Raw genomic sequence first — 10165 nt, forward strand, 5'->3', positions numbered from 1 at the left:
CACATGAGGCTAACAAAAGACAGGGCCACCACATGGCTTATACAGCCCTAGAGAAAGTAGCTAAAGAGTCCCACATAAAAAGAGGTGAGCACAGGGGAAGTGCATGGACAGCAGGGTGGTGGGGAGCAAGAAGGTGGGAGAGAGCAACCTTGATGGGATGTCTACTCTGGCCCTGAGTCTGGGTTCAGCATTAGACATACATTATCTCTATCAATCTGTCCAACAACACTATGAGCTAGGAAGCTGTCACCTCCATTTTACAGGTTAGGAAATGATGATCGAAGGAAGTTAAGTAACTTGTTTACAATCACGTGACCATCGAGTGGCGTAGAGAAGGGATTTGAACTTCGGCCTCTCTGGTGCCAGTGTCTCTGCTCTATTTCCCAGAGCTCACCGAATAGCCCACACATAACTAGCAACTATCAGTGACCAACATGGTCTTTACAAAGAAGAGCAGTGGTTCCGCAGGCCAGGCCAGACTCCCAGTGGAAAGGACCTTAGGGAAGCTGAGGTCAGTTGTCTGTGTTTCCCACTCAAGTGTCTACCTCTCTGAAATTCATTCAGAAATGTTCCATGAGAAGCTGTTTGTGTGCCAGGCACCTTGGAAGGACCTAGCTGCACAGCAGTGAGCAGACTTGCCCCAGCTCTCATGAAACCTAGAGACCCATAGGGAAGATGGATCTTCATCAAATAATCACACTCATCAATGTGTAATTAAAAATGAAGGTAATTGCTCTTAAGGAAAGAAACATGGCTAATGAAAACTTAAAACAAAAAGACTTGTTCTAGATTGGGGTCCTCAAGGGAAACTTTCCCAGGAAGTGCCATTTGAACTTTGCTCATCAGGCGGGTGAGGGGAGGGAAGGAAGATGTTGTGAGGTTAACGTGGCTTCAGGCCGAAGGGGATGGACAGGAGGAAGGTCAGGATGAGGCTGCAGAGGTGGCCAGGTGCCAAGGGAAGGGTTTTGAGTTTCAGCCTAAGAGCAAAAGGTCAGACTTGGGTGCTGAAACCATCGATTTAGTTAGAGCATGGAGAACAGACTCTGGGTGAGGAGAGGGCAGAATTGGTGCAGACAGAGCAGTTAGGAGGCTCTCAAGGTAACAAAGGCAAACCATGAGTGTGACCTGGCCACCGGGGTGGCAGGGGAGGAGAAAAGTGATTGGTGTGGAAATTTGGAGGTAAAATCCACCAGGGCATGGTGGAAGTTTGAAGATGAGGGCACAGAGGGGAAGATTGTAAAGGTGAAACCAAGCCTAATGGCTTACATAAACTCCTATTAACTGAACTGATGTTTACATTCAATTGCAATGAAACACTGTTAAAAGGACAAAATGCCCACTCTTGTGTACTTTATGACAGGCCTGATGAGAACAGCTGCCTTGCATGTGAGAGGGTTGCACATCCTTATGAACCTCAGACATGACCATGGTGGTGGCTTCCGGAAGAAGTTTACATATCCAAGTTCAAGTCCTTGGGTGGCCAACATAGTTGATGCTTTTCCTGTCAGACCCACTCTAGCGGGAGGGGTTGTCTCTAAAACAGAACCACCAGACAGAGCAGGCTGACCTCAGAGGGAGAAGCTTACAATAAATCGGAGCATTCTGGGAAACCAACCCCAAGAATTCTGGCCCCCTTCCCCACTTGTGACTCTCTTTCGAACTTTAGGATTTGGCAGTCGTTCAAACCAAATAACTCTGGGGTGCAAAAGGCAATGGAGTCCAGAACAATCTCTGCCTCATTGTTTCAGATTAAATATCTCAGAATCCTCGCCCTTCTCCCTCTTCAAATACAGCATATTTTCTGGTGCAATGAGAATTTGCATAAACATTTTTTTTCTCAATATGCTTTTCTATAACAAAGCATTTGGTTGCTTCATTGGGAGAGAATTTCCAAGATTTCAAATGTGAGTGTCTGGTCCTAAGTATCCTGGTGGCACTACTTGGAGGTCCCAATTAAAGTCACTTGTTAAAGGGAGCAGGCGCTTTTGCAACAAACATCCTCTCGGGTTCTGCTATCTAAGGGTCAGAGCCCTGGCCTCCCGGCTCAGCAGAGAGGCAGTGGCGGAGGGGAGAGTGCACCCTGGCATGAACACTGAAGGCTCCCAAACAGGGAACATGGCCAGTGGGCTCCAAACAGGGCCATTACTTTTGTTCAATTACGCATTACGAAAAGGGTAAGAAATGAGGGAAGCAAATTAAAACTCAGTAACTATTGCATCCAACACATAACTAAGGCTCTAAAATCTCATAGTTGAGATCTATGCACACCTGAGCCCTAACTCCTACCAAACCCCATACTTCATCATTAACATCTGTGACTCTCACTGGTACTTGAATCATGGGGGGTTGGGTTGAGGGGTGTGGGATGAGGGTGTTAAAAAACAAATTAATGCTTTTGGTAATGATTTCATTCATTACCACACAATATGTAAGTCATCACAACTCACTCTATTTGTGGCCTCCGCCTTATCTGATGGCCAATAGGGCAAGCTGTGGCCACTTCTGTTCCGTCATCTGTTCTGCCTGTCCAGGACACTCTTTCCCCCAGTAAGGCACACACATATGTTTCCTATTTGAGCCCAGTCCCTATACCCTCTCTTAGCACTGAAACCTTGTAGTGTTTAAGAACATGAACACTCACTCACCCCTCTGGTTCTCTCCTTTCTGGCCTCCTCTAATTCTGGCTTCTAGGAACCAGATCTTGGCTCTGACCTGCTTGGTCAGTGCCTACACCGGCCATTGGGGATTGTGGGGCAGATACTTAGATCCTCATAAGCAATCTATGAAGTAGAAACTAATATATTCCCCATTTTACAGCTGGAGAAATTAATGCCCAGAAAGGTTAAGTGATCCAAATAAGACCACCCAGCTCTGGACCTTACTGTTTTTGATTCTATAAGCCAAATAATCTATTATTCTAAGTTTCAGCTGCGAAACAGAAAAAAAATTATTAGCCACATATTGGGTGGCAAGCATTAAAGAGATAGAGATGTAAAATTAGTGAAACCAGCATAAATACGGCTGGAGTCATTGGGAACCAACTGAAGAAACTCTGGGCATGAAACATTACCCCAAGTATTTTGTATTAGTCAGCTCTGGCTTTCATAACAGAATATCATAGACTGGGTGGCTTAAACAATAGAAATTTGTTTTTTCACGATTCTGGAGTTGGAAGTCTGAGATCAGGGTGCCAGCAAGGTCAGGATCTGGTGACGACCCTCTTCTTGGCTCGATCACATACATGGTGGACCTCTTGTGTCTCTTCTTATAAAGATACCAATCCCATGGTATCAGATCCTTACTCTTGTGACCTCAGTTAATCTTAATTACAGGCCCTTCCATAAAATACAGTCACACTGGGATTTGAGCCTCAACTTACAAATTTTGGGGGAAATAATTTAGTTCATAGCATGCTCCTAAAGGAATCACTAAATCTTGGAAATAAGACACAGTCATTCTTTTCCGGCACATTCCTTCCCCGAAACTCATTGCTCCGCCCAGCCTCCTTTCCTGAGGTAGGGTGGAGGGAGGGGCACCTTTCCGTCTATATTCTACCCTCAGGCTCCAGGAAAGGTTATCCAAACAGACTTTAATTGTTTCTTTTGAAGGTTTTTCCTGCCCCTGGGTTGCTTAGTCACATAAATACATCAGGGATTCCTAGAGAAAGCCCCCAAATTCTAAGAAGCTGGTTTCTACCTGGATTCAATGTTTTGTTCCAAAGTTCACTCAGCCAATCTTTCTATTTTAAGGAAAGGGAAAAACTAAACTGTAGGGCAGATTTTATTTCCAGAGTCATTTTAACCTTTTAGGTAAAAGAGGATGTTAGAAAACAATACCTAGGGTAGGCTTGAAAGACTCATCCTAATGACAGTTAAGACTTCCAAAAGCATCCTCCAGGTTACAAAGACAAGCTTCTCTCGGAAAGATCTTAACTTCCCATTTTTCTCCTGAGGCTTTTTCTTATTAAGTTGTTAGAAGCTGTTAGAACCTGGACTCACTGAGAAAATCTTAAGAGGCCCTTGCTATGATACTTAACCAGAAGTTTAAGTGAAGCTCTAACAGGGCACTCCTGTGAAAGAAAAGTTAGAACATTTTAGTATGTCAGGGACTTCGATCACAATTAGGAAAATCAGTTGGGAAATTTCTAGAACAGGTTGGGAAATCTCTCAGAGACCTATACTATCTGAATGCAGTAAAGGGGTAAGAACCCATAGGAAAGAAGACCCACCCATGGTCCCTCTTTTTCAGAGGATCCACTTCAGCTTCAGCTGGCAGACCAGAGGGTAAATGCCCTCTCTGTCGCTTACCATTTTGTTGCCAAGTTCCTGTGTGTGGGTCTCATTTTTCCTGAGCATAAGACTAAGAGGGAGTGCCTCCTTAATTTTGTGTTCTATGTGCTTCCTTAATTTTGAACCTTAAATGCCTCACTCCCCTCACCCTAGTCCCACCCTGGATGATCATATCTGCCTCACAGGGCTTTGTGAAGATGAAATTATGGATTGTATGAAAAGTACCTGGCACAAGGTGTCCATTCACTAACTGCCAGTTTTTTTCTTGTCCTCCTTCTAAAAATATCATTGTAGAAGGGACTATACCCTTACTTATCACCTAAAATCTGACTAATGATAACCAGCATTTATTTAGCTCTTGGGCGCCGAGCATTACGCTAGTAATAATAATTTACTGATTACTTTCAAGTGCTTTATATCCCATATTCTAAACTGCCCATCCACTACTCTCATGAGGTAGAGATTATAATCACCTCCAGTTTACAGATGAGGAATCTGAAGTGAGAGAGTAAAAGATTTGTTTAAGGTCAAATCTGTAGGCAAGGGTAGAACTAAGAGTTTGGCTCCAGGGCCAACCCTGAGAACAAAATTAGGGAATGAGACAGTTCTTGAAAGGGGAGAGAGAAGAATGAAAAGAGTGACATGCTTTTTTAAAATCTTCTTTTAGAAATCAAAAATGGCTGCATGCTTTCTTCTCCAAGTGAACATCTGTATTAGATAGGTAGGCACACTCTTATTTTGCAGAGGAGCTCAGAGAAGTAAATTTCTTGTCTAGAGGCACCTAAAATTTCTCAGCAGGTGGCCACATGTCCATGTGGGTTTTCCACTGATAGCAATGGCATTGTCGGGGTCTGTGGGTTCGTGAATATTATACCACTCTCAGCCACAAGTCAAGTGCTAATTTTCTGCTCATACTTGTCTTTCTTGGGTCAGGAATTCTTCATGGTGCTGTAGATGCAGGTATGTATTCTCTTGGTTTTGTGGCTCTGTACATATTCGATATGTTTTGTATTTATAGCTGTGTAATAGCATAAGGAGTTTATACATAATTCCATGCTAGTATATATTTAAGTAGCATTCAAATAAAATTAATTTTGGTAAGCCTAGAGGTCTACAAGATATTTCCCTTGAAATGTATGTAACATTGAACCCCAAATAATTCAATGGGGGAGAGGGAGGGGGAGAGAACAGAGAGAGACAGAGAGAGAGAATCTTAAGTAAGCATCACTCCCAGTATGGAGCCGGACTCAGCGCTTGATCTCATGACTACGAGATCATGACCTGAACTGAAATCATGAGTCAGATGCTCAACCGACTAAGCCACCCACATGCCCTGACATTAATTTAAAGATGTTTTGCTAAACAAGTGATTTGCTACTAGTAACATGAATGTGATAATGATGCTGATGACGGTAAAAGTTGAGTTTGCTAAAGGACAATTTTGAAAAAAGTTAAAATCATGACTCATGCAAATATAAATAAACATATGTCAAAGATTTTACTGAATTCATCAATTAATGAGGGAAACAGGAAGATGTAAAGACCAGTCTAGAACGTGTTTGAGAAGCTATGTATTTATCAGTAATTTAATAAAAGAATGTTAGGATATAATTGCTAGGTTAGATACAGGACTGGTTAATGTCCCATATGGCAATAAATTACAACACTTGGAGTTCCCTTTTCTACTAAGCAAAAATCATTTGCATCTCTCCTAGGAAAAAAATTTGTAAGCTAACATGTAATTTTTCAAAGTCTGGGAACATTATTTTACTTTATTTTTAGTAATCTCTAGACCCAATGTGGGGCTTGAACATGAGTACAAGGGATCAAGAGTCACATGCTCCGCTGACTAAGCCAGTCAGGTGCCCCTCCGTCTGGGAACTTTATTAAAAACTGAGTCCAATTAAGTACACTACTCTAGTTCAGTGGTTCTCAAATCTGGTCCATGAGACTCCCCCTGCCCAGGTCTGAGAGAAGCTTTTAGGGATCTGTGTGTTCAAAATTATTTTCATCATCATCATCATCATCATAACATTATTTATCTTTCTCACGGTGTTAACAGTTTCATTGATGGGGTAGGAGAAATGGTGGCTGACACTGCTGTCACTGTCACACAGATCAAGGCAGTGGCAGCGAACTGAACTAGTTGGTGTATTCTTCACCATGCACTCCTAGAGAAAAGAAAGTGTTTCACTTAAGAATGTCCTCGGTGAAGCCATAGAAATTTCTTCTATTAAACCTTGCCCACTGAGTAGAACTCTCTTTTAATATTTGGTGTGACAAAACGGGAAGTGTTCACGAAGTATGATCAGTTGCCTTGAGGAGAGACACTCGTAGAGGTGAACTGTGAGCTGAATTAGTCACTTTTTAATGAAATACCATTTTTACCTAAAAGGATAGTGGACAACTTCTTCTAACTTGGGAGTTTGGCAGACATTTTCTTAAAAATGAGCCAGGTAAGCCTGTCACTTCAAAGAAATCCTATAACAGTATTTGTTGCCAATGGTAAATCTTGAGTTTTCAAGTGAAAATTAGAATTTTGGTAGGCTTATATCTGACACCACAAGCTTGACAGCTTTCTAGTACCCTGAGATTCATTGAGACCTTAATGAATGAAGTTGGTATCATATAATGAAATATGCTGACATTTGGAAGATCTATACAAACATGATGTTAGGAAATTCAAAATGCAACACGAACCAGTGGATTTTAATATAACCAAATATGAAAAGTTCATTGCTATGGTTCCAGATTCTACCTTGCAGTTAATGTTTAAGAAACTACCCCTTGTTCAATTTTGATGTAATGTCAAAGAAGAATGTCCACAACCACCTGAAAGTCTATTAAAATACTCTTCCCTTTCCAACAAAATATATGTGTGAGGTCATATTTTGCTCACATCTGTCAACCAATATATCAAAATGGGCTAAATACATAAGCAAGTATGAGAATCCAGCTGTCTTCTGTTTAGCCAGACATTAAATGGATTTGCAAAAATGTAAAATAATGCTACTCTTCTCACTATAATTTTATTTTGCAAGATATATTTTCATTGATAATGTTAGATGTTAATCTATAATGGGTTTTTTATTATCATTTAAAAATAAATTAGTAAACAAATCTCAGTTTTTAATTTCTAATACATAAACATTGATAGATACAACTCATATAGACAAAAGATTTTGGGGAGCCTGGTGGCTCAGCAGTTAAGTGTCTGACTCTTGACATTGAGTCAGGTCACGATCTCACAGTTCACAAGTTTGAGCCCACTGTGTTGGGCTCTGCACTGACCGTGTGGAGGCTGCTTGGGATTCTCTCTCTCTCCTGCCCCCTCTCTCTGCTCTTCCCAGCTTACTTTCTTTCTCTCTCTCAAAATAAATAAACTTAAAAAAAAAAAAAGGATTTTTGGGATTCTCAATAATTTTGAAGATTACAAATGGATCCTGAAACCTGAAAGAACATCCTTGGGCAGGCCTTCAGTCCTGTATGCTCTGGAAGGAACGTGTTGCCCACCTTTTTTGGGTATCTTCTCTTGACAGAGTTCTCATGTATTTGGTGTGGCTATACATAACGAGTTGTGTGATAACTTTGCATACCCACCAGTTTTCTGGTTGAACAACTGGGAAAGTTTTCTTTTCTTTTTTTTTTTTTTTAATTTTAAAAAATTTTTTTATTTTATTTTTGATTGTTTGAGTTTTGAGTGAGACAGTGCGCCAGCAGGGGAGGGGCAGAGAGAGAGAGGGAGACACAGAATCCGAAGCAGGCTCAAAATCACCAACTGTGATATCATGACCTGAGCCAAAGTTGGACATTTAACCGACTGAGCCAATCCAGATGCCGCTGGGAAAGTTTTCTTCATACAATGTTCTGTGGTGTCCTGGGCCTCTACTTGTTTAGATATTATGTAGATCTCTATTCTTTTCTTCCTCCAGTTGTGACAATTCTCATAGCATTTTTTGGCCCCAATACTATCTTACACAGTGCCCATGTAGATACTGAAGTCATGTTATGGTATTCAGTGGCTGTCTAGATGACCCAGAATCTGCAAACATTAATATTATTTTAAATAGGCATCAAATGACAAGACCTGAAAGTCCTCATGGAGCATTCACAGATGCCTGAAGGTGAGTGTACAGCTCCCGGCTCGAGAAGCCCGAGCTAGCTGGCTCAAGCGTATGTTGAATGAACCTCAGAGACACTGGAAATGCTGCTGTTCTCAGCACCAATTACATAGTTACTTAGCAGTTTCTTAAAAGCTATCTCTAAATGCCATTTGGAGAGTTGTTCTTCTTATTTCTATGCCCCAGAACTCAGTTAGAAATGTTTTCCTCTTAGCTTGTTGATCACCCACAGACCAAAAATCTATGTCCAGGTCCACCCTTAGTTCTTCCTCCCAAAGTTCCCATCAGACATGTCATATGCCTTGTCTCCTCTCACACATGCCTCCTTGTTGTGGGTACAGAGGTCCTGAGTCACCTTCCTTCCACAGCTCCATGCTCTAGCTCCCCCACTTTGCTATGAAGCTCTCCTATAGGCCATTGTGCATATTTCCCAGGCACACTAAGCACTAAGCACAAAATGTGCTACGGGCCATTTTATATGCTCGTATGAGTGTTAACTGCAGAATAGTATTAAACTCTTGTCAGATACTATATTTAAATAATATATTTAATTAAAAGCTGGCAATAAGGCAGCAGAGGAAAGGGTCTATATCTGCAGGCAGCCTGACCTAGGATGAAACAAAGCATTCCTAAGCTTTTTGTGTGGAAAAGCAAAGGACTGTCCATAGGTGCTTTGAAGTGACAAAAAATACACTAGTGCCCATTGTGGGCACCTTCAAACATTCTGAAAAATCACTGATTTCTGCCAAATACCGTGGCCTGAGACTGAGCATCTGAGCATGGGAGACGATCACCCACAATTCTGCAGTGGGAGAGAGTGAGAACCTTTGGCTCAGTTGTGATCAGGTGATGTTTGGCATCACGTACTACTTGTATTGCAAGACATCACTTATTTATCAAGTTAGAATTTATTAGAAATGTTTGCTGGTCCTGCGGAACCCTCGCAGAACAAGTTACTCGCAGTCCAAGGTTTTCCTGTATTTAGTTCCCACTCTTCCACTTACTAACTGTGTGAACTGGACAAATCACTTAACCTTCTGAGCCTCGGTGTCCCCAACCACAAAGTGGTAATGATAGGCCATGCACTGCCTGTTGTGTGGAGTTTTGATAATGAAGGATGTGAAAGTATTTTGAAAATTGTAAAGCGCTAGTCAAAGGCAAGCTGAAGAACTGATCCATGTCAGCAAAGTCACAGGATATAAAATCAATGCACAGAAATCGGTTGCATTCCTATACACCAATAATGAAGCAACAGAAAGAGAAACCAAGGAATCGCTCCCATTTACAGTTGCACCAAAACCCATAAAATACCTAGAAATAAACATAACAAAGAGGTGAAAAATCTATACACTGAAAACTATAGAAAGCTTATGAAAGAAACTGAAGACACACACACAAATGGAAAAATATTCCATGCTCCTGGATTGGAAGAACAGTGTTAAAATATTGATACTACCCAAAGCAAGACATATTCAATGCAATCCTTATCAAAATAACACCAGCATTCTTCACGGAACTAGAACAAACCATCCTAAAATCTGTATGGAACCAGAAAAGACCCCAAATGGCCAAAGCAATCCTGAAAAAGAAAACCAAGTTTGGAGGCATCACAATTCTGGACTTCAAGATGTATTACAAAGCTGTAATCATCAAGGTAGTATGGTACTGGCACAAAAACAGACACCCAGATCAATGGAACAGAATAGAGAACCTGGAAACGGACCCACAAACATATGGCCAACTAATCTTTGACAA

This window comes from Lynx canadensis, chromosome B3 (genome assembly GCF_007474595.2).
Source record: "Lynx canadensis isolate LIC74 chromosome B3, mLynCan4.pri.v2, whole genome shotgun sequence".
Classification (NCBI taxonomy): domain Eukaryota; kingdom Metazoa; phylum Chordata; class Mammalia; order Carnivora; family Felidae; genus Lynx; species Lynx canadensis.